This window comes from Zootoca vivipara, chromosome 7 (assembly GCF_965207765.1).
Source record: "Zootoca vivipara chromosome 7, rZooViv2.hap1.1, whole genome shotgun sequence".
In the NCBI taxonomy this organism is placed as follows: Eukaryota; Metazoa; Chordata; class Lepidosauria; order Squamata; family Lacertidae; genus Zootoca; species Zootoca vivipara.
Window position 1 is genome coordinate 36,638,816 of NC_142590.1, and position 25,894 is coordinate 36,664,709.

Below are 25,894 nucleotides of genomic sequence, written 5' to 3' on the forward strand. Positions count from 1 at the left end.
TGCTCCCTGAGTAGGTCATTTCCCAAGAAAGTCACAACTCTCTCTCTGATTCCCATTTGCTCAAAAAGTACTTTACAAAACCTTTACTTCAAGTAGGCTTAAGTGTTTATTTGATGTGCTTGTTTTGCTTCCTCTTACCTTCGGCGTTGTCACTTTCAACATTGTGCTATGTAATAAATAATCACAATGAGATGCTACATTCTGGTGGGTTGTTTTGAAACAAAGCTAAAACTTAATTCCTTCACATAGAAATATGCTTATTAGTGTAACAAAAACATACTTTAATTTCATCCACAGGAAGACACCAAAGCCTAATGGCACATACTGCTGGTACATTAGTTCTTGGAAAGAAAAAAAAAAAGCAGAACAAGATGCTGCAACTGGATATTCAATAATTTTGCATTTAACAATATCAAAACCTTATCAAGTAGGTCTGGAGCCACTGTTTTTAGGAGATAGACCAAATATTTTGTGGCAGCCCATTGACATGGTTCAGCACCAACCCCAAACCATGGTTTGCCATTGGATGCAAAACAAGGATCACAAACAGAAGATAAAATTAAATTCTCAGCTCATAAATGGATTTATTATGTATCCCTGGACAACACCTCCCTGTCCCCATTTCAGTTTCCCAACATTCTTTTATTTCCATAAATGACCAAACAAGTTGATCAGATCAGCTCTGAAGCATCAAAACATAACATATCCTTTAATTCTAGAATTGTTACTGTAGAACAGGCACAGGCAAACTCGGCCCTCCAGATGTTTTAGGACTACAACTCCCATCATCCCTAGCTAACAGGATCAGTGGTCAGGGATTATGGGAGTTGTAGTCCCAAAACATCTGGAGAGCCGAGTTTGCCTATGCCTGCTGTAGAATAATTAGGATCCCTTACATATGTGTATCATAGTTATTTAAAAGACAGGAAAAAAATAAACAATCTCTCCATTCATACTCAAAATAGTGGGGGAAATCTACCTTTCATGGCAAATACAGAAGCAATAACTAATACTAGCATGTGTACCCTAATCAACATCTAATCAACTTCCACTGTGTCCAAGCAATTTTTAAAAATGAAACTAAAATCATGACCCTTCCAGGTTTGGATACTCTGCAAACACAGTGGCCTTCCACTCTCTCTGCTTATTTACCCCTTGCTTCTTCCTTGGAGAACTCTTACCAACCACCAAGGGCCCTACTTTGGGTGATCTGAACCCACCACACGGTGCTGTTGTCCAAGATGCTTTACATACCAAAGGGACAATATAAAAATGTTCAATAAAAATCTTCATTAGACCAACGGCTTAAGCCAGGCATAGGCAACCTTGGCTCTCCAGAGGCTTTGGAATTACAACTCCCATGATCCCTGACCACTGGCCCTGTTAGCTGGGGATCATCGGAGTTGTAGTTCCAAAACATCTGGAGAGCCAAGGTTGCCTATGCCTGGCTTAAGCTAATCCATATAATACAGAAGCATCATTAACCAGAGAACAGCCATGCAAACACACATGTCAAATTGTAGACCTATTTTAAACTACAGTATTATTCTGTGTATAAGACCTTTTTTATTATTTAAAAAAATAGTCAAAAATTGGGAGTCATCTTATACACGGATGGTGAATGCAGAGGGGTTTGGATTCGGCTTCTGGCCGGATTTCTTAATTTTTGGGTTCAAAAAAATAGGGGTTGTCTTATACATGGGGGCGTCTTATACACAGAAAAATACGGTACTAGGGAAGAAGAAACTACACTAGCCCATCTATTTTTCTAGAAATAGGTTGTTTTGCACTGACAGCCAGAAGTGACAAATCCTATTCCCCGAGCACTGGGAGGCAGACTATTGTCACAGAACTTCCCATTAACTACTCCACATCCACAACATCAATCCTGGCAAGCCACAGAGATCTTACATTTTCACACACACTTATTTCCCTACGTGACCACATTCGTCTGCTTGGGGCTACTAGACTAAACATTTTTGTTGGCAACCTCCATTTGTTGCTATTTCTGACTCCCATTTAAAAGACTGAGTATGAAACCCAACCTTTTCCTAAAACTATTATAAATAATTAGAAGACCACTGACGTATGGAATGGGAGTTTAAGTGAATATTCATATTTCACGACAAGGTCCACAAGCAATGCTAATTAACCCCTATTAACTTGAATCTGTCACTATCAGCTTCTGCCAGTTAACTTCCTTGACCTTCTCTAGCCTCCACCTTGTTACTCTACGATGAGAGTCAGGAAAAGAGACTCCAGCTGTTGTACGCTGACAGGGGGCAATTTACATTTGGCCTTCATTAAGAGACAGAAAGCATCATTGAGACCAAATGTACAAGACAGACTGGTGGAGGTTATAAAAAATTCAAGTGGCACATATTTTCCCCTTTCATCTGACAGTTGGTATTAAGAAGCTATATATCAACCTAAGACACATAAAACTTAAACTAAAGGGAGGGCATAGGAATTAGACTATGAAGACAGCGCCTTCTATCTGATCCACGGCTATTTCATGCATATGAAGCAAGGCAGCTCAGGTGGCAATTTTGGAGGTATGATGAAAGTCACGGAAAATACAACACTGGTGGGGCTCCCTAAAATTAACAGGGATTCTTCAGGCTTTAGGAGGGGGGAAAGTAGGATATTATTATTATAAACTAAAGAATACACACACAAGATCGTCCCTGCCAATTATTTGCAATCATACACTCTCAGCTTCACTGAAGGTGACGATATATACCTCAAGGGTTCCTTCACTCAATCTTCTTGCCGCCATCCAAATAGCTGTAGAACCTGCTTTCCAGAGAACCTCCGACTGTTCTTAAAATGAGAGAGCACTAAGAGGTCTATCTGTTTGCTGAAAAGCAACCATGTTCTGAATCAAACAACTGCTGCCTACTTCTAGCTCACCTACCGGTACCCACAAATACAGTTGCTGCATGCAATGAATTGCTCTCACAAGTCAACCAAAGGCCTGTCTAATCTAGTGTTCAATGTTACCTGCACAGTAAAGATGAACCTGAGGCAATCACAATTAGGCATGGTATACAGTGGTACCTTGGTTGTCAAACATCTCAGAAGTCAAATGTTTTGGTTTTCGAACGCTGAAAACCCAGAAGTAAATGCTTCTGTTTTCGGACGCGCCTCAGAAGTCGAATGGCTTCCAATGAGTTTTTTTTAAAAAAATTCTCTATTGAATTCACAGGCTGCCCTTTGCACCTCGGTTTTCAAACGTTTCGGAACTCGAACGGTCTTCCAGAACGGATTACGTTCAAAAACCGAGGTACCACTGTAGAGACAACTTTCCTCTATTGTCCCCAGCTTTTGGTAACTAGACACTTTCAAGCTGAAAGATCCATTCTAATCTATCACACCAAGGGTCACTGATAGACCTCCAGTTCATCACAACTGAAGGGGACGAATCCTGCAAATGTTATGTGAAGAAACATTTCCTTATGTTTGTCCTTTTGACTAAACCATTTTAACTGGGTGAATCCAAGCCACAGTGTTTTAACAGTCCCCCAAACTTCATATGTCACTGTTCTCCTTCTCTCCCTCATCCCACATTTATTTAAAATACTTTTCACCTTGGAAAGCAATGACTTAATAAAACTACTAAATATAACATAAAATTAACAAGACAGATACAGCAATAACCATGTCAGACCCAACAATTAACAACCAATTAAAGCCCGAGAGAACAACTCAGTCTTCTGAAAAGACTATGAAATCCTACATTATTTGCTTCCCTTATATGGAGGATGCTCTTCCTGAATTGGTGTGAAGTCTAAAATGAGAGTGCCCTATCACTTGTGACAATCTCTAGAAACATTTTGGTATGTGCAATGGAAGAAGAGTTCTGGAGTCAACTGGTTCACCTTTGTTATCCACAGCCAGGGTGACAAACTACAGTGTGACAGCTTCTTGCTCTTCCATCTATATTACTGTAGAGATGTTGCACGTTCAGGCCACAGCAAATGAGAGAGAAAAGATGTCAGCTGCACTAGGAAAAAAGGTATGGAAGCAGATTTCCTGCTACACACCCTTCAGTCAACAAAGCACCAGTAGAATCAATTGCTAGGAATCCTAGTTGCAAACTCTGAAGTGGATAAACACACCCGCACAGCTGGATTGGGCCCTTGTTGCACCGCTCTCCAACGTACTAGGCTACAAAAGCTGGTGAACATTAACAACACTATGCCCTGCGGCCACACTTGTGCTTGGATGTAACATTTTCTTTAGTTAGCAAATCATACAGGCTTGATCTCACATTCCTAAAGCCAAATGCACAAGATGCCAGGCTCTCCAGCTGAGAACAAAGGCTTGCACAAAAACGAACAGGGATAGCTGGTGTAAAAACAGAAAGCCTCAGAAGATTTCTCCCAAGGACTCACCATCTAAACCTTTGTTTTTGTCAATAGTTAGAACTCTCTCTTGACTTAATGAGAAGACTCCAAATGTTTTTTTAAACACACACACACCATGTTTCATTACAATTGAATGTAGGTTTGAGTTTAGTAGAACCAAAGCTTCTTGGCACATAACCAAAATTCTGTTGCCTTTTTAGACATACAGTACTCACTTCTTTCATCCACAGCAACTTAGGTGGCTGCATCTCGGCAGACATTGCGCCACCAACAAAGCACAAGACGCTGTGCCGTATCCTGTTGATGCGTGCTACTTGGTCAGCTGCACGATGGTCCATCCACAGAATGATGTTTCTGTTGTGTTCTCCTTATAAAACAAGGCCAATCTTAGAGTTATTTCTAATTTAGACATGGGTAACCCACCTAGCCCCAAAATTATTTAATGAATTTATATCCTGACTTTCCTCAAGGCCAACATGCCTGGGGAGGTCTCCTAGGTGGTCCCCCATCTGATGCGACCCAGACCTTCTCGTTTTCAGTACAATGGTTGCTGCATGTGCCCCTGGCCTTTAGACCACAGCCCTGGGACCATAGTCCTCTAATCCTATAGCAGAGATAGATGGGAAGCCTGTGGCCCTCTGTGTGTTATTGGAATAAAACTCCCATCAGCCTCAGCCAACACAGGCAAAGAAGACTGTAGCCAAACAACCACTGGAAGGTCATAAGTTTCCCATCCCTCCCTCTCTGTTCCTAGAACTGTTTCACTTGACTTCTCCAAATTCAGCTAATATGTAACTTTAAGCAAAATCTTCCAGCAACTCTCGTTTAATTCTTGCTTGATAAAGCAATGACTGTGATCTTGGACATAAGCATTCATGCAGGAGATATCACGGAGAACTTGTGGTACACGTTGTCCTATTTTAATTTCGTATCTACCTGCTGAATTGTTGTTAAATAGATTTCTTTCTCTTTTTTTAACCTCGTATTTCACTTTAATGCTGGAAATCTCGGTGTTCTATTGGAAAGTCATACCTTCAGAGTTGACCGCCAAGGGCTTGAAATGAGTGTCCAAAACAACAAGGGAACAGGTAGCATCAAAGCCCAATCCTCGAATCTGAGAAACATCTACCCCACGGACCACTTTCTGTGAAAAACAAGTCAGTTATATATTTTCAGAATTGCATACAGGCAAAGCACACACACAAATATGAATATCTAAAATAGGGTCATTGCTGAAAGAGTTTAGGGTCCCGAAAGATTACTTACGGTAAATACAAAATGTGTGTGTGTGTGTGGGAGGGGGAGTGTAAACCCAATTGCTCTTTCACGTTACCATCATCCCTGGAAAGCATGTTCAAAAACACAGGGAGGGCACACATCTGCATGCTCTTCCACACAGAGTTAACATTAGGAAGAACCACCTAAACATTAGGAAGAACTTCCTGACAGTAAGAGCTGTTCGGCAGTGGAATTTGCTACCAAGGAGTGTGATGGAGTCTCCTTCTTTGGAGGTCTTTAAGCAGAGGCTTGACAGGCATATGTCAAGAATGCTTTGATGGTGTTCCCTGCTCGGCAGGGGGTTGGACTGGATGGCCCTTGTGGTCTCTTCCAGCTCTACGATTCTATGATTCTATGAGTTAAGGCTGCTTATGTGACAGGCCCCCAAAGCTGCAGAGGCTAGTTTTCTCCTACTTTACGATCACACATGGTTTTCTAAATCCCTGTACATGCTGAAAAACTAGTTAAGCTATTGATCTGTGAATCGAATAGTCCCCAAATTCGAGTCCCCCATCTCAGCCATAAACTTATAAAGAATAGTCATTATTACAGATTCTTAGCTTCGCAACTGCAAAAGGAACCCAGTAGGGCCACAAATTATGTGTGCGTTATGTTCCGGGGATCGCACTTAAAGCCAAAACTGTATACTGTATAGTCAATACACACTGGGTTCTATGCCAAGTGGAATAGCCAAAGTCTCCCCCCAATACATTTACCCTTTTTTAATTTTCCTATATACTCTATTATAAGCCGACCTGAATATAAGCCAAGGCACCTAATTTTACCACAAAAAAACTGGGAAAACTTATTGACCTGAGTATAAGCCTAGGGTGAGAAATGCAGCAGCTACTGGTAAATTTCAAAAATAAAAATAGATACTGTACCAATAAAATTACATTAATTGAGACATCAGTAGGTTAAATGTAGGTACAGTATTTAAAATACAGGTCTCCCCCGGGGGAATTGATGCAGAATCCTCTGCATGTTGATGTGAGAGTGGGTGCCTCTGGGTGGCGACAGCAAACATTACACATGCTCACTGAAATGGATAAACCTGTCCATTGGCTTTGTTGGATTCATCGGCCCATGGTCTGACTCAGTATAAGCTCACTACACATGCCAAAAAAATAGCTACATGCGTAGCAATGTGCACTGTTCCTATTGTAAATATAGACACGGTACAGTGGGAAGTTCTCCTGAACATGCCAGCGCCTCTCCCAACCGCGGCTCCTGCTCTTGCGAGAGGCAGGCGGCACCGGTGGGACCAGCAGCGAGAAAGGGCTGCTTTCGGGCCGCTCATCCCTCCACCACCACCACCCACCTCTGCCGCTCACAGTTGGCAGAGCAGAGGACAGCACCTCTCCGAAGCCAGCCAGCCCTTTCTCAGCGCGGCTCACTCGAGTATAAGCCAAGGGGGGCTTTTTCAGCATAAAAAATGTGCTGGAAAAGTCGGCTTATACTTGAGTATATACTGTATGTGTGTGTGATGGGCTTATTGTACTGAGCATCCTAAAAGTGCTAAACATTTTACCCATTCTATTTAATTGCAGCATTTTTATACCACGCATTAACAAAACATTCTCTGGGTGGGGTATGATCCACACACACACACACACACACACACACACACACACACACACACACACATATATATATATATATATATATATATATATATATATATATATATATACACACTAAACTGAAAACAATGGGACTTACATCTCAGTAGACATTACAGCATTTGAAGTATATATATGACAACTTGAAAATGTTATTATAAATAGTTACAATTTAAGGCGGATGTTTCAAATAATTACTTCAAATGCTGTAATGTCTATTGAGATGTAAGTCCCATTGTTTTCAGTTTAGTACCATCTTTCAACAACTTGTCCTTTGCCACTATGTTGTATTGAACAGTAAGGGATATATATTTAGGGTGTGAGTGAGGTCTAAGAAGAAGAAGGAAAAAAACAGTAAGGCAACTCATTGCCCTCTATTAAGAGGATAGCAATGAGGGTACTTTGGCAAACTAAGGTCATAGATGCTCCTACTTTATTACTTCTTTTTTAATCCACTTATCTTTCGGTGACCCTTAAAGTGGCTCACACCAAAATCAATCGATAAACACATGGCATGTACAAATGCATAGACATAGCTAATACAACTCAACTTTTCTTAGCTTGGTGAAAAGATATTTGGCACTGGGGACAGATGCAGACTATGAGGTATTTGTAACACCACTATGGCTAATAACTCTTTTCCTGCTGCCCCAAACTTGGCCAATGTCTGTTTTATATATAAACAGGTCACTGTGATGTGCAGTCGGTACTACCTGGAGGTTCAAGTGCCCTTGATGGGCATGGGATTCTTAGTATACTTTGTTATTTGTTTTCAGCACACCTATTATTTAAACAATTTTAATACCACTTAATTACAGCCATCCCTAAGTGATGCGCAGGAGACTCAATACAACGAAACAAAAATAGAGCTAACTATGAAAATCAGAATTCATTTTAAAAGCCTGCTGGAATTAATGTCGATAAACGTTCAATAGAGTGGATAAGAGTAAATGAAGAAATGCATTCTGTTTCATTATCCTCATAGCAACTGCACCAGGCACACCCCCATCTTCCTCCATCTCCTTTAGGGCACTCACCGAAGAGAATGGCTCATTAATATTTGAAAATACTGATCAATAACAAGCGAACGGTGAACTGTCCAACTACGAATTACCAGGCATCTCATGCATATTTGAAGAGCCAACCGAAGAACGCCAAGCAGTCCGAACCCAGGACTTTTTTTGTAGAGAACTGAAGGTCCCCCTTCCCCACCCCAAGACCACCCTGACAATGCTGGCTGCGAAATGAGGTCATAATACCCACAAAGAGATGCGAAGAACAACTAAAGAAATTCAGGAGATGGAGCAACATCCTGCTGTTTTACATTTCCCTTACCTAGGGTTTCCATATTTCAAAAAGTAAAATTCCTGACACCCGCAAAGTTGTTGAGCTCTTTTCGGAAGCTTTTCCTGACTTTTCCTGACTTATTGCAAGCCTACCCATACCATACTTCAGTACAAATGTCTGTTGTAGAGGGAAGGGTGCTTGCTAACTGAGATGTTGGCTTCACCTCCAGTTCCATTCTGAGGAAGCTCCATTTATTTCTACCCAATAAGTAGATGCTACAAGACTAGCACCAGGTATCCATCACAAACATCTTCTACTATATTTGTGACACTACCCAGAGTCTCTGATAGCCGACGACTGCTGGACAGATCACCGACTAATACATTTCATGATGGCTAGCAAGATTATACCTCAACACAGGCTTCAAGGAAGGAAACCAAGGCGGAAAATGAACACTCAAGCCCTTCAAGATCCCATTAAGCAGGATTGCTTTCAAACGACTCTTAAGGACCATCTGCTTTCAGAATTCTCTGATAACATCAAGGAACACTGGACCAAGCTAAAAACATACATTACTGCAGCCTGTGAACAAACTATTTTATACCAAACCAATAAATACCAGGACTGGTTTGATGAGAATGACAGTGAGCTTGAATGCATGATTGACAAGAAAAGGAAGGCCTTTCAGATCTGGCAAAGAGATAGAAACTGTGCCACTAAGAAAAAAACCTATGCCAATGCTAAGGCTGAGGTTCAAAGAAGAACCAGAGAACTAAAAAAAACACCTGGTGGATAAAAAAAGCTCAAGAGATCCCGCACTTAGTCAACACTCATGATGCAGAGTTTCTTTAAAGCCACAAAAACCATCTATGGGCCAATAAATCATGGCATATGCCCCCTATGCTCAGCAGATAGTATCACACTTCTAAAAGATAAAGAAGTTATTACACTGCTCTGGAAAGAACATTACCAACATCTCCTTAACCGCAACTCCCCCGTAGCTGCTGAGGTCCTCTCACAAATTCCGCAAAAACAAATTAGAGATGAGCTTGCAGTATCTCCAAATCTGGGAGAGTTGTGTACAGCTATTAACCAAATGAAAAACAACAAAGCCAGTGGACCTGATGGGATACCTGCCGAAATCTTCAAAGTGGGCGGAATTGAACTTATACAACAACTTCACAAGCTCATCAAAAAAATCTGGGAAAGAGAAGAAATCCCAGCAGACTTTAGAGATGCCAAAATTATCAATCTCTTCTAAAAAAAAGGTGACAGAACTGATTGTGAAAACTATCGAGGCATTTCTCTATTAGCTGCGGCCGGCAAAATTCTTGCAAGCATCTTAGCAAACCGTCTCGTAACATATCCGAGGTGACCCTTCCTGAATCCCAAAATTGTTTTCAGCCTTCTAGGGGGACAGTGGACATGATTTTCACCACTCGACATCTTCAAGAAAAATGCAGAGAGCAAAACCAACCCCAGTATATGGCATTTATTGACCTGACTAAGGCTTCTGACACTGTAAATCGTATTGCCCTGTGGTCTGTCCTTCTGAAAATTGGCTGCCCAGATCAATTTGTAAACATCATTCGGCTCCTCCATGATAATATGACAGCAACAATCGCAGATAACAATGGCTCTCAATGTGAACCATTCACAGTGGGATCAGGTGTTAAACAGGGTTATGTTATTGCCCCAACTCTATTCATTATTTTCATTGCCATAATCCTATACTTTGTTGAAGGGAAATTCCCTACCGGAGTAGAAATCATATATTGAACAGATGGAAAGCTCTTCAATCTGAGCAGGCTGAAAGCAAAGAGTAAGTTTACCGCAACTTCCATCATAGAGCTTCAGTATGCTGATGACAACGTAGTGTGTGCACACTCAGAGGAAAACCTCCAAACCATCTTAAATATCTTCGCAGAAGCTTACAAAAAGCTTGGCCTATCACTCAACATCCAAAAAACCAAAGTGCTGAACCAACAAGTACAAAATACTCTGCAGCGCCACAAATCCAACTCAATGGTGTAACGCTGGAAAATGTTGATCACTTCTCCTACCTAGGCAGTTATCTTTCCAAAAGAGCCAACACTGATGCCAAAATCCAGCATCACCTGAGCTCTGCAAGTGCGGCTTTCTCCCGACTGAAGTGCAGAGTGTTTGAGGACCGGGACATTCGCAGGGAAACCAAAATGCTTGTTTACAAAGCTATTGTATTACCAACCTTACTATATGCTTGTATGGACCACTCATAAACGCCATCTCAAACTCCTCGAAAGATTCCATCAACGTTGTCTCCGAAAAATTTTACACATCACTTGGGAAGACAGGTGAACTAATATCAGTGTACTGGAAGAAGCAAAGATCACCAGTGTGAAGCAATGAGTCTTCAACATCAACTTCACTGGACTGGTCATGTTGTGCAGATGCCTGATGATCGTCTTCCAAAGCAACTACTCTATTCCGAACTTAAAAATGGAAAGCATAATGCTGGTGGTCAACAAAAGAGATTTAAAGACTGTCTCAAGGCAAATTTTAAAAAATGCAGTATAAACACTGTCAACTGGGAAACACTGCCCTGCAAGCGCTCCAGTTGGAGAACATGGGCTTTGAAGACACTCGAACTCAGGATGCAAGAGAGAAACGTGCTAAGAGGAAGGCACGCTTGGCAAATCCACACCGTGATCAACTCCTGCCCAGAAACCAATGTCCCCACTGTGGAAAGACGTGTGGATCCAGAATTGGCCTCCACAGTCACTTACGGAATCTTTGTTAAAACCATGTTTATGGAAGACAATCTTACTTGGCTACAAATGATCGCCAAAGAATTGTTTTAAAACCTATATTTAGTTTCTTTTATACTGTTTTTGCAACACAAAGAAACTGTAAGTACTCCTAACAGATCAACTGAGAAAAAGCTTATAATTCCTCTCCCTAAAATGCAAAAAAACAGTAAGCATACAAAATGATCCCCAAAAACAAAGGTGAAGTTCTCTCAAGACGCTGACAAAATTAGGATTAGATTTAAAACAACAACAGCCCAGCACATTTCTGCCTGTTGGGGTTAAAGGCCTTTCTCAGGTGCCAGAATTAAAAACAACCTAAAATGTTAAGATTTTAGAGATCTTAAAATGTTAAGACTGGAGATATCTTCAGGCTGTTTTTCATTCGGACCCTTGAGGAAGGCCTTAACAACAATAACAGCCCCAAATGTGCTGGGCTGCTTTTAAAAAAATTAATCCCACCTTTTGTCACTATCCTGAGATATCATCTCCTTTGTTTCGATGGGGTATAATTGTTCCTCATCACATACATACACATAATACACGTTTAAAATCTTTGTCCCACCCCCAGTGCGGTATGCTGTTAATTTCCTCTTGATTTCGCACACAGACATTTTCCTCCATATGATCTGTGTTAGGACACAATACCTTTTGCTTTCCAGTATGTCCCTTGCAAAACAGCCTTGTGTTGAAAAACTGTGGTGCCCTTAGGCAACCAGGAAGTCCAAATGGCACACGAGTGAGCTAGTAGAGAAGGAGGGATCTCTCTATTCCTCCCTCCAACTGCCCAATTGTTTTTTGTGCTAGCTTCAGAGGAAGGAAAATATTTTCCTCCATGATCAAGTATGCAGGCAGAAAAGCAATAGATCACTCTGCCTCTGCTTGGCCATTCCACTGGCTAGAATGATATTTTTTAAACGTATTTTTTATGAACATGTTAAGAGGCTAGTAGTCTGTATTTCCAAGCTGGCTACAGAATTGGAGTCTTCCTTTCCCCTGCAGTCAACATGAAACTGCAAGCTACTAGCCAAAACTTTGTAGGCTAGCAGCTCATATGGATTCATTTTCAAGGCTGTTTATAAAAAGGAAGAGAGACAGAATACCTGAAGCAAAAAACAGAGTAGTGTACTGCTGATTAAGCTCATTCACTTTTTGGAGTTTGTTTTTTCAAAAACAGGTAATTGATGTTTTCTTTCTGGTTTCTACCATAAGCGAAAAACTTCTACCTCAAAGTTATAATTTTCTCCCCCCAAAAAAACCACAACCCTTCTTCTTCAATCCTGAATTTTAAACCTAAAAACTCTTCCTGCAGTTTTTCCAAGAGCCACTATCAGTATACCTCCCACACACACACCCCACAAAAAATAAAGAGAGGGATTAACTGAAACAGGGCAGCGTCAGTACCATTTATCAATAGAATCTGGCCAGATGTACTAGAAGGAATACAATGGTGTTTTTTGTGTGTGCTAGCAATAGAGGTATATATAGAAAGGCAGCAGACAGAGAAATCAGAGAGATGTAGTTATGGTTAGTATAAAGGTGTATATATCAGAAGCTGCTGTTAATCTTTGAACTTAATAACACGACCATTATATAGTCAAATCTGGAACAGGAAGCCCCAATTTTTCCAAAAGGTAGGCAGAGATTAGCCAGCAAATGTCACTAGTTATATCAGCCCTCCTAGAATCTTGTCTCTTGTGTGAGTGAAAACGGTTCGATGTGACAAAGGCAGTAGAGTCTGCCTCACCTCATTAGAAAAGCTGCCTCACAGCGTGTAGCATAAAATTCACAGTGAGCATTCATGTTTGTACCTTTGTGACTGTACAACACGCAGCCCAGATGTCATCAGAGGATTGCTCATAGTGGTCTGGTTGTGGTGCCCAAATTTGAATTGGCTGCTCTGCGTAAGCCACCACTGTCCCAAACTGGTCTACCAAAGCCGCACGGACGCTCGCTGTGCCAACGTCAATTCCAATGTAGTAATTTACCGGTTCCAGGTTCTCACTTTGCATTTTGAGCAGACCTCTGGGTGACAAGGAAACAAAAAGGGACTTTTGAAATATGCTTCACTTGGGGAAAAAACTTCATTATATTTGCAATGGACACTGCATACCAACAAATTCTACAGTTTGTGATCCAATGAGTTTTGCTACGCCACATGCAAAACATGTTACAAATGCCAAGCCAAGGGACAATAAGGTAGCGACCTCACCAGTAGAACCCTTGGTTTGAAGCCTCCCCCTTCCCCCCCCCCCCGCCACCTTTGTCAGGCACAGACCATCAGAAGTGCTGCAGGCTATTTGGAAATACAGTGGTACCTCTACTTACGAATTTAACGCATTCCGAACGCACATTCGTAAGTCGAATCCCATAGGAATGCATTGGGAGAAAAAATTCGTAAATAGAAGCAACCCTATCTAAAAATTCGTAAGTAGAAAAAATCCTATCTAAACTGCATCCAAGATGGTGGACGGAGCTCCATTCGTAAGTAGAAACATTCGTAAGTAGAGTTATTTGTAAGTAGAGGTACCACTGTAGTTTGTAAGCTGATAAGCCTACCTATAGCGAGTTCTTTAGACTCTGGTTGCATGACTTTTCTCTCCAATATTCTCATTGCAATATCACATGTTTTGGTTTCCTAATCCCACATTCAGGAAGTTACTGCTACTTCACAGAAGTCAAATCAACAAATTGTGCAGGGTTTTATTTTAAAAGTTCCTGTTGTGTTCTTGCCATTGTTTTTACCAACTTTCAGTCACATGTAAGAAAGACAATTTCTCAATCTCATTCCAGGAAGTATAAATATTACAGGTATACTCTGTTCTCCCTCACACTAACAACAAGGTTCCTAGAGTCATACCATTTCCCTACACAGTACACATCATTTTAAAGAGTGCCTAATGCCATACAACAGTTCTCAGACATTAAGAGTCCTCTTCTAACGTTTGCTTCCAGTGAAGAGGACCTGTTTTTTGGTAGTGGCACCATGGTTATAAAAAGTTGTCCACATGAAGTCTGCAGGATCAGTCCAGTTTGCCAATAATATGATGATGATGATGACGATGATGATGATGATGATTTATAGGTCATGGCTCCTCAACAGACATCTAGAATAGGCTTCCTCAACCTCAGCCCTCTAGATGTTTTTGGCCTACTACTCCCATGATCCCTAGCTAGCAGGACCAGTGGTCAGGGATGATGGGAACTATAGTCTCAAAACATCTGGAGGGCGGAGGTTGAGGAAGCCTGATCTAGAAGATAATTTTATAACATTGCTTCCTTTGCTGTGACTTTACAATTGCAAAGTGATTTAAACTGTTTTCTTGGTCTGCTGCTATGGTTTTAATGTTGATCATTTTGGGATGCCATGGTCTTACTGGAAGACACCTTGTGGTCCCATCAGGTGGAAAGTCAGAGGAAAAATGAGTTAATAGTTGAATTCGTTTCTGGAATAATATGAATAAATAAATTACTACCATGAAAAAATGAATAAGAATATGTGTAAGCCAAAGGAACCCACATTCATCATTGAGGAATGTACATGCTGGTTCAACCCATGTTTTATATAGGTTGCAAGCCTACATACACTTACCGGGGAACAAATCCTAGTATTGCACTGTTAAAATCATTTTATTGCACTGCTATGTGTAGTGTGCATCACTTTGGTTCTTACTATTCATCAAGTGCCTCTAAACAAAGCAATAGAAAGAAAAGCATTACCAATGAGTATCAGCAGCAGCAGCTCCTGCTACTGCCAGCTGAGCAGTCCAAAGACTGCAAATGCTATGCACTGCAGCCAGTCATATGCCAATTACACTTTCAGAGTGACAGTTTTTCATGCCCGAAGTGGACAGAGTGACATGGGTTTTGTGCACACAGTGGGTGGGCAACTCCTGCTTTGAATGCGCTCTTGGTGCATGCATGCATCACTGTGAACCCAGAAGTGGCAGGAAAAGGGGGCGTTACGGGGTATAATGGGAGTGAGGCAGGGCGGGATTACAAGTGCACTAACAACACACGTGATGACCCGGAATGTAACCCTCATGCAAAATAGGGTTTTCCTGTATATAACCAGTAACTTCGTGAACAATGATAAAACTGGGTTGCCATGGTATATGTCCATGGATGAACTCCTAGCAGGCTCCCCATCCTTTCAACATCAACTTCGCTGGACTGGTCATGTTGTGCAGATGCCTGATGATCGTCTTCCAAAGCAACTACTCTATTCCGAACTTAAAAATGGAAAGCATAATGGTGGTGGTCAACAAAAGAGATTTAAAGACTGTCTCAAGGCAAATTTAACTGGGTTGCCATGGTATATGTCCATGGATGAACTCCTAGCAGGCTCCCCATCCTTTCTAAATAAATAAATATATTTTAAAGATACATTCGTACACATGCAGACACACTTTTGCACAATATTGGGCCATAATAATTTGCTTTGGAAGCTCAAGTGTGCCTGTAATCCAACAGCTATGATGCACTGCATTGTTTTGTTCTTCATCTCACAGTCTAACTTGCCGTTGACAAAAAAAAAAACATTCAGTTTATAGATGCCTCCAACAATTGTTGATATAAGGTTTGTCTCTAGAGGAACTGTGTTTAAAAATATTATGCGTTCATTTATCATTCTGCATCACTTCAAAGTGCAACATTCCTGTAACTCAATCCAGTTTCCTTGCAAAAACATTGTTTGATGCTAAGAGTACTACAGAGTATAATACATTTGAGATATCACCTACATGACATCTGGATCTACACACAAAAAACACTGAATTCTCCAGTGCATCTTTTTTTAAGATCAACAGTGACTAGGAGTAAATATCCTAAAATCAGCAGAGTTCTCCTATAAGGCACAGTCAACAAGTTTAACTAGGAAAAATACATTTTGGAGCAATAAGGGATTAGAAAAATTACAAAGGCAGACTGATTGCATTGGATGCCACACTAAACCACAATTTAAGCATTACGTGAAAAAGCGGGAACAAGACACAGGGCTCATCCATATTTGCACTTGTCTAAGTGATTTTAGGGGACCCAGGTGGCGCTGTGGGTTAAACCACTGAGCCTAGGGTTTGATGATCAGAAGGTCGGCGGTTCGAATCCCTGTGACGGGGTGAGCTCCCGTTACTCAGTCCCAGCTCCTGCCAACCTAGCAGTTCGAAAGCACGTCAAAATGCAAGTAGATAAATAGGAACCGCTACAGCGGGAAGGTAAACGGCATTTCCATGTGCTGCGCTGGTTTGCCAGAAGCGGCTTTGTCATGCTGGCCACATGACCTGGAAGCTGTACGCCGGCTCCCTCGGCCAATAATGCGAGATGAGCGCCGCAACCCCAGAGTCGGTCACAACTGGACCTAATGGTCAGGGGTCCCTTTACCTTTTTAGCCTGTCCCTTATCATTTAGGGTTAAAGATTTCCTAGAAAAGGTAAAAGGCGTTTCCGTGTGTTGCTCTGCTTCGCCAGAAGCGGCTTTGTCATGCTGGCCACATGACCTGGAAGCTGTACGCTGGCTCCCTCGGCCAATAATGCAAGATGAGTGCGCAACCCCAGAGTCGGTCACGACTGGACCTAATGGTCAGGGGCCCCTTTACCTTTACCTAAGTGATTTTTCACTTGTCCCACAGTTTCTAGGCATGAGTCTAAGCAGTCTTGCCATTTGGTCTGCCATTTCTCCCCAGAAAACCCATTCCTTAGCCATAAATCAGAACAAAGATAAATCCAGAGGAAACCCAATTGGTGTTTGCTCCGATTCAGGTGGGGGTGGGCGGTAATGAGGTGAGGCAAGGGCAAGTCTGGATAAGCCCACAGTAAGCCTTGAGCTTCCACACTACTCCCCCCCCATCTCCAAAGTGGCCAGGAATTTGGAAAACTGCAGTTTGTCAAGTTGCTTGGATCAACTATAGCTACTGAAGATAACTTGCTTAAACTAACGATAGATTAACCACAGTTTCTGGTATGGACAGATTTCTGTTCTAAAGTCCAACTCTGTCCCATTATACCACATTGGCGTTTCCCTGTCTGCAATGTTCTTGAAAGGGAATGGTTGCCTACCTTGTTTTTGAACTCTGGTTAAACAAAAATCTCACTCAGGCAACAAGATGTTGCCTTGGCAGATATCAGCAAAAATCAAAATCCGTCCAACAAACCATAAAGTTGTTTCAGCTGATAATTCGAGATTAATGAAATCAATAAATAATGGATGATTAACATTTGGGCTCTCTAAAGCTGGGCTCTCAAGTTTGCACTGGCTAATTCAAGCACTCAATAAATAATGCACAATTTTTTCAGTAAGTTAATCAGTTTGTCAGACTGCAGGAACAGAGCTTAAAAAGGCTTGTTTACATGTTCAGTTGTCACAGAGTAACTCCAGAATTCACTGGAACAAAAATCAACAACTCAGAGGTTTAAGGGAGTGAATGAGAAGCTGAAATAAGTTGAAAGAGAATTTTAAATCCCTGGAAAGATCAAGGGCTTCTTATTCTCATATAAAAAACTGGTAAGTGAACAGTTCAATGAAGATACATGTTGACTTGTATAGTGACAGCAAAAGTGAGTTTCTTGTTCACGTTTAAAAGAGTTTCAACTAGTTTATACATAGTATCAGTTCCATACTGATCACTTTTGTTTGTTTTTTAATGTCTATTTTTAAAATATTTATTTTTATTGAAACTTGTCCAAAGGTATACAAACGTTCATACCCAATACAAAGTATCTTTTTTTATATAATACACCAGAATAAAATAAATGCTTTTAAGATCTACTCTAAAAAGGATCAGAAGGGAACAGAAGGGGAAAGGGGGAAAGAGAAACTGAAAGAAAAGTTTGTGAACAACTTGGATTAAGAACGCTGCAAACCCGGAAGTAGGTGTTTTGGTTTGTGAACTTTGCCTTGGAAGCAGAACATGTTCCGTTTGTAAATTGAGTCCCTTGCTGCTACAGGAAAGCACGCCTTGGTTTAAGAAAGCTTTAGTTTAATAACGGACTTCAGGAACGGATTAAGTCCATAAACCAAGGTACCACCTCAGGAAATAAATAAATAGAATCATACCAGGAGATGATGGGAGAGAGCTGGAGAGCCCTCATGGCTCACAAGGAAACCCTCCCTGAAGCCCAAAGAAGTCATCAGTGAGGGCAGAGGAAGCCCCAAAGAGACCTGAGGAGCAACAGGGCTTTGTTTAAGCTGCTCAGAGTCCCTGCCTAACAGCTGACGTACGGGGTAGCACAGCAGAAGCAGCCACTTTCCCATGTGTCCTCCAACCAGCCCCAGAGCTTCAACTCTAGATATTTTCTTTGTCTGAATTGGGGAGAGAGCAGGAGAGAGAGTTGGAGAGCAGAGGGAAATGGGCATTTAAATATTTTTTTTAGAAGGTGCTCCCCACTTTATGTGATTTCTCTTATGCGCACGGGGGCCCAGAACATAAGCCCTAAATAGAATCCAACTATTCTATTTTCTATAAGCCAATATTTTTTCAATCCAGGTATTATAAGTTCATTTTCTCTTTCACACAAAAACTCCATAAGAAGTTTCCAATCCTTAATAAATGTCAATGTTGATTTTTCTCTTAATTAAATATAACTTTCCTAGATATCTGTTCCCTTGAGTTCAGTGCGTGCATACTCTTAGGTTAACTAGGTGTTGCAATCCTATACCCACTTACCTGAGAGTAAGTCCCCTTGAACTCAGAGGGACTCACTTCCGAGCAGGAATGTACAGGATTGCACAGGAAGGCCACCGTTTTGTTGCTGTCTTCAATAATGACCCCCATTTCCATGAGATAGGCAACACCATTTTGCCTGACTCTTCTGAGAAAAGACTTAAAGGTACAATCCCATACATACAACTCTACTCAGAGGTCCTATCAAGTTAAATATAAACCTTTTTTAAAAAACTCCCAGGGTAAATGTATATAGAAGAACAACCTAAGTCAGCTGATGAAATAGGAGAGGGTATAATGGCAAGAGGACCCTGGTAGATTGTGTCATTTCCATCACTTTTGGTCTTGAAACAAAACATAGCCTTCATCTCCTCTTGTTTATTACCCTACTGCTGATCGAAGTGTGAAACAGAATTCAACTTGGATTAAGGATGTTCAGGGGGCAAACTCCCTAAAGACATTTCAGGCACTTCAGGGATTAATTTGTTCCCTATGCGCTCAGATGTATTAGCAAGTCATCCCACAAAATGATTTACGCTTTGTAAAGGAGTCTACAAAGTGACAGAACATCAACATTTGCATATTGGCTATGGTCCAGTGTGCTTCCCAGCAAAGCCATCCTAGCAAACCAACACCTAAACCAAGTGTCTAATTATTTGCGACAGATACTGGAAAGCCTAGGCCAACAGTAAATTCAACAATTAAATCAAAAAATTTAATACATGCTACAAAACATGCTTTTGCAGACATTTTTCACCCAGCGGCAAGAATGTTCCAATAACCAGTTTCCAAAATTTAATGCATTCAAGGGGACTTGTTCACCCTTGAATCGTAATTGTAAAGGAAGACAGCCCTAAGTAATTTGTCATACTAAACTTAAAACATTTATTTAGATGGTTGGTACATCTGCAATTCTAACACACTGCTTCTGAGAGTTCCTGTCACATCCATTTAAAAGTAACCAGGGGCTTCTCACACCAGACCAATCTTCTTATTTTTCACAGTCCTACAGATGTCTACTAAGAAGCCCTACTGAGCTCAGTGGGACTTAAACCCTGGTAAATATGTATAGGTTTTCAACATAACTGAACATTACACCAGGATTGGAGGCACAACACTACTTAGCAGAGGAACAGTTGCTTTATCCAAATAATAATAATAATAATAAATAATAATAATAATAATAATAATAATAATAATTTATTTGTACCCCGCCCATCTGGCTGGGTCTCCCCAGCCACTCTGGGCGGCTTCCAACAGATTAAAAACACATTAAAACATCAGTCATTAAAAAACTTCCCTAAACAGCGCTGCCTTCAGATGTCTTCTAAATGTCAGATGTTTGTTTATTCCTTTGACATCTGATGGGGGGGGGCCTTCCACAGGGCGGGAGCCACTACCGAGAAGGCCATCTGCCTGGTTCCCTGTAACTTTGCTTCTCGCAGGGAGGGAATCCCGAGAAGGCCCTCAGCGCTGGACCTCACTGACCGGGCAGAATGATGGGGGTGGAGAAGGAGACAGGCCTGGGTGAGATTACACACACATACACAACCAGACACTCTGGAAACTCTACCACAACCCACTAATTAGAGACAGTACCACCACCAATATTCACGCATAGCCATTTAAATCACTACAGTTAGGGCATGCACCCCACTACATCCCCAAAAGTCAACACCACAGCACACTCAGTCCAACAGCCTGTAGCACAGCCAGCAACAACCACACTACTGCAAGTCCCCCCAGGGGTCCCTCTAACTCAGGCATCCCCAAACTTCGGCCCTCCAGATGTTTTGGACTACAATTCCCATCATCCCTGACCACTGGTCCTGTTAGCTAGGGATCATGGGAGTTGTAGGCCAAAGCATCTGGAGGGCTGCAGTTTGGGGATGCCTGCTATAGGGGTTTGAATCTCCTTATGCTCCTCAAAACCATCCTTTTTTTAGCAGCGTGGAGCATGGCAAAGACATACAACATAGTGCTCACATGAGACGCCTGCAGAGAACACACGGGATGCCCTCCTGGGACAAGAAGAATGTTGGGATGACTACAGGTCAGTAGCTATGCTGTAGAGTTCCATCAGGCTGCATTTCATCACCCATGCTGTTTAAAATCTACATGAAGCCACTGGAAGAGGTCATCTGGAGATACAGACTGAGGTGTCACCAATACCAGATAACGCCGAGCTCTATTATCTCCTTTTCATCAAATCAAGATGAACCAATAGCTTCCCTGAATCAGTGGCTGGGCACATTAACGGACTGGGTAAGAGCCAATAAACTGAGATTAAATCCAGACAAGATAAAGGTACTGTTAGCAGGTTGTTCATCTATTTGGCTGACTGAAGTTCAACCTGTTCTGGATTTCTCCCTAAAGGATCAAGTTTGTGGTTCAGGAACAGTCTTGGATCTACAGTTGTTAGCAAAGAGGCATGAGCAGCCTCAGAGGCTCACGGCACCGTTTATTGGCTTCAGCTGATAATACCAGCTGCAACCCTACCTGTACAGAGATACCTGCTCTGATTACTTCAATGCATTATATATATATGGGCTCGACTTTGAAAACAGCCTAGAAACTTTAGTTAGCTCAAAACAGGGCAGCAAGATGGTTAACTGGGCCTGAAACCATATGATCATATTATACGTTTTGTGATTGGCACTGTTTCCAGGCCCAATTAAGATGGTTGACATTAAGCTTTAAAGAAGATTTGAAGGATCACATCTTCCCACCTATCTGCCTGATCTCAAGATCTTCGGAGACGGAGACCCTTGTCCGGTGCTCCTGCTAAACAAAGTGTAGCAGATAACTTAGCAGAGAGGTGCCCTTTTGAGTGTTGGCAACACAGGAGGTGCAACTGGTGCCCACGATGCCACCACACCAAAACATGCTTAAGCCACACAGGACAATAGCCTGGTTCCTGCTTGATACAGCCTGCCCTCTCCTCCCTCTGACAGCCCATGTGGCCAATCTAGCCCTCTAGTCCCAGCAGGCCTTGTCTTCTTGTCCTACCCAACTCCATTTCCTCTTATGCTTTGGAAGCAGTGGGTACTTCTTGTCTGTAGGAGGGCAGTACTGGAACAATAATGTTTGGGAAAAGCACAGCACTCATATATGGCAAGAGGGTAGACAGCTACAGCAGCCATACATTACAGTGTGTGGGCTATTACGTTTGGTGCTTCACATATTTATGATACTTGCATGGTGATAGTTGCATAAGTATGTATTTTGCTCAGTGTACGCACACTAGGAAACAGAGAAATCACAGCTTCCCATAACTTGTAATACTTAAAGCAACACACACCTACCTCTGATATTGTCACAAATAACAATCGGCATGTGGACTGCAGGCTAATTTCCACAAAGAAATCATTTCCATGAAGGAATTCAGTAATATTTAAACAGACCCTGTACTTTGCACCCTGTTCTAAATAATGCACTGAGAAGGCGTCTCTCTTTACAGAAGGCCCAGATTGGGGCCGCTTTCAGAATGCTGTTCAGTTCAGGTAGGATTTAACCACATACCAGCAAATTCAGGTTGCACAATTGTGGTTGATGAGGACAACAAACCCGCTTCCCCCTCCCCCCCCAAAAAAACCTGTACCTTTTTGCAGCAGGGAAATTAATTGGAGTGTGTGCAATAATGCTTGCTTTGATGCAATGTCATCTGTCAACCTCCCTGCAAACAAATGAATACTCCTTGGAAAGCCAACACCGACCGTCAAATCTCCCCACAAAAATGAACGTCCAACAAACAAGTCAAGCAGAAGCACCCAGTCTGTCTTAGCTCTTCAGTATTTCCCAGCCTTGGGTCCCCAGATGTGGTTGGACTACAATCCCCATCATCCCCAACCATTGGGTCACTCCATCTGACGCTGAAGGGAGCTGAAATACTGTGGCGACCCACAGAAACGTATCTGCAACTGGCATCAACTTCAAATGCAGAAAGAGAGTCCATGACCCTTGGCTACTTGCGACTCTCTTCTCACCCTTCCCACTCCCCAAGACTAGTAACCATGTACACCAGGATAAGGCATCATCTCAAGGATGTGGCAGTATCTGGTTGCCATTTTGCAAGGGGGGGGTGCGTTGGGCAGGGAACCTCCCTTTTCACTTTTTAGGTCCCACTGCATACTGGGCCCCATACATACACAGGGGAACAAAACCTGAAAAGCGAAAACAAAACAAAAACAAAAGTAAACACATGCCTCCACTTCAGGCAAACCTGGAGTTGAGGATCAAAACCTCAAACTCTCTCCCCAACCCCCAGAAGTCAACCAAGGTAAGCCAGAAGGCAACCCAAGTGCACCCAAAGAGGGAGGGGGAAAGGGACACGACCCCTCGGGCAAGGGATAGAGAACAAAGCCCGAGGTGTTTTCTTTCCCCTCTTCAACGCAAAGGGAAGAAACATCTGCGCGAGGATTTCCTGAAACGGAACGCTCTGCTACAGAAGGCAATTCTTATTTGGGTTGGAGAGCAGAAGCCACTTACTTGCCCAGCAGTGAAATATGACCTGAGCTAACAGTGGACAAACCGCTCGCAGCGCACGCTTTGCAGCAAAAAAAAAAAAATGAGAGAGAGAGAAAGAGAGAGGGAAACCCACAGAGTTCCTGACAAGGCAATTTCCGGGCTTCTTGAACGGGAGCAAGAGCCGTTGCCGCGAGGGGGGAAAGGAAAGGGGGAAAGAAGGAGGCCTCGCTCTTTTTCTCCTCTCTTGGCAGCGGCGCCTTGGTGCCGCTGATCCCGATTGGTCGGCTGGCCCGCGAGGCGGGATTTGGCGGAGGAGCCTGGAAGGCGCTTAAACGGGCAGTAAATAAAAGGAGCTGCTCATCATGCCCTGCTTTTTGTCTGTGTCTCGCCCCCAACCCTCCCATTCTCACTGCTTGTAAAAAAAAAACACCATCTGCGGAACTGTACAGTACTAGCAATGCCCGCCTCGGGGATAAAATGTGAAAGCCGTGTGGCTTATTTTCCAGCAAAGGCCCTCTTTACCCCTCTCTCTGCCCCCAAGAACCAAGAAATAAGATGAAAGGGTTTATAAGCACCTGCGCTCTCGTTTTAGCAGCAGCCCTTCCCCAAAACCCCCCTCAGGGAGAACCAAGGAGCGGACGGAATGGAAAGAGGCTTGAAGTCTATGGGTGTCTACTCAGGGGTAAGCCCCCATTGACTCCAAAGGGACTTGCTCCCAGGTGTGTTTAAGGCTGGAAAAGGCTAAGCCTAGGAAAGCCTTTCATGGCTTGGGAGTCCAATCCTCAATGGAAGGGTTGTTGCAGGTGTAGTAAGGCATGGGTTCAATCCTGGCATCACCCTCCAGGAATGGAGATCTCCTGTGCCTGAAACCCTGGAGAGCTGCTGCCAGTCAGTGCGGACAATACTTGGGTAGATGGATGGTCAAACTTGGTATAAGGCACCTTCAAGCTCCCTAATGCCTTTTACCATATGGCCACAGCTATCTGCGTGGGCTTGAACCACCAACCTTCTGGTTAACAGCCAAACGCTCTGACCAATTGCACCACCTGAGGGTCAAATGGATTGGAAGCAGTAGAGGTAGGTCAGTAGGACTTGCACCCAGGAAAAAATATAGGGTAGAAGTCTTAAATGTTAAAAAGTGACGGCAGCTGAAACCAAAAGCCAACATAAGTGCATCAAAAGAAACACAGATCATACTATAAAAGCTGACCGCAATGAAGATGTTTGTACAAACATCTAAAAACATCTAAAAACAAGCAAAGAGGGTTTCTTCATACTTCAAATTCCTACAGAAGTGATCCATGCAAAATAAAAAATACACACACACGGACAATATATGCAATCTATAGGTGATTGTGACACATAACAGCTCCACAGATCATGTTTTTCATTTCAGGTAGAAACTATACATGAATTAGGAAGCAGCAACAAATCATAGTTCCCTGTGCAACTATAATACATTATTAGACTGTGCGAGGCGGAAACATTCCTCTATAAACAGACCTTTGGCTGATTAAAAAATCTATTGCCTTTTAAATATGTTTGTGGGAATTGGGTTACTTTGTTGTTGTTGTTGTTGTAAGTATTTTGTATTTTTATGATGAAAGGCAGGATATAAATTTAATAGTTATAATAACTGTCAGAGGTGCTGATGTGGCTACTCTAGAGTAACGACTCCTCGCAGCATAGTCCTTTTAGACTTTTATTAAGTGCTGATTATTTACAGTGCTCAGAGCGATCTATATACATGCTTACGGTGAGGTGTCAGTACCTCCGAATGGAGATTGGCGCGTTTTCTTCCAGCAAAGAAGCTTTGGGAGACCCAACCTCTTCCCCCTACGTTTTCGGCGCAATTCCGGAGTTGGGGGAATTGGCCTTCCCCCCGGGCTCCCCCTTTCCTGTCCCACCTGGGTCATGGGCTCCGCAACCTTGCCTGAGCCTCGGACACCACTTCCTGATTCTCCGCTGGAGGCAGAGCTCTCCCTGCTCTCCCCAGCGCTTGGGGATGGGCTGGAACTTAAGATGGGAGGGACTTCCCTGTATCCCTTGTCCCTCACAATAACAATGCTAACTATGGACTGCAAGAAGATCAAACCTATCCATTCTGAAGGAAATCAGCCCTGAGTGTTCACTGGAAGGACAGATCCTGAAGCTGAGGCTCCAATACTTTGGCCACCTCATGAGAAGAGAAGACTCCCTGGAAAAGACCCTGATGTTGGGAAAGATTGGGGGCACTAGGAGAAGGGGACAACAGAGGACGAGATGGTAACTTGGACAGTGTTCTCGAAGCTACGAACATGAGTTTGACCAAACTGCGGGAGGCAGTGGAAGACAGGAGTGCCTGGCGTGCTCTAGTCCATGGGGTCACGAAGAGTCGGACACGACTAAACGACTAAACAACAACAACAACAAACAATGCTAACTAAA

The 25,894-nt window shown here is 42.5% G+C and overlaps 1 protein-coding gene across 8 annotated transcripts in view; it reads right to left on the reverse strand.

Moving 5' to 3' along the window:
* The window catches only part of FGGY (FGGY carbohydrate kinase domain containing), a 153,444-nt gene extending 129,698 nt beyond the window's left edge, over positions 1 to 23,746 (reverse strand). The window contains exons 1-5 of one of the 8 annotated variants that reach the window (XM_060276863.2): positions 23,489 to 23,675; positions 14,936 to 15,032; positions 13,155 to 13,368; positions 5,403 to 5,514; positions 4,586 to 4,737 (exon numbers count right to left, since the gene is read on the reverse strand). The gene's annotated coding sequence lies outside the window, so the exon portion shown is untranslated. Of the gene's footprint in view, positions 1 to 4,585; positions 4,738 to 5,402; positions 5,515 to 13,154; positions 13,369 to 14,935; positions 15,033 to 23,488 lie in introns of those variants that run through there. The other 7 variants (XM_088673966.1, XM_035124277.3, XM_035124273.3 and 4 more) reach the window with 7 other exon arrangements.
* Positions 23,747 to 25,894: the final 2,148 nt, after the last annotated feature.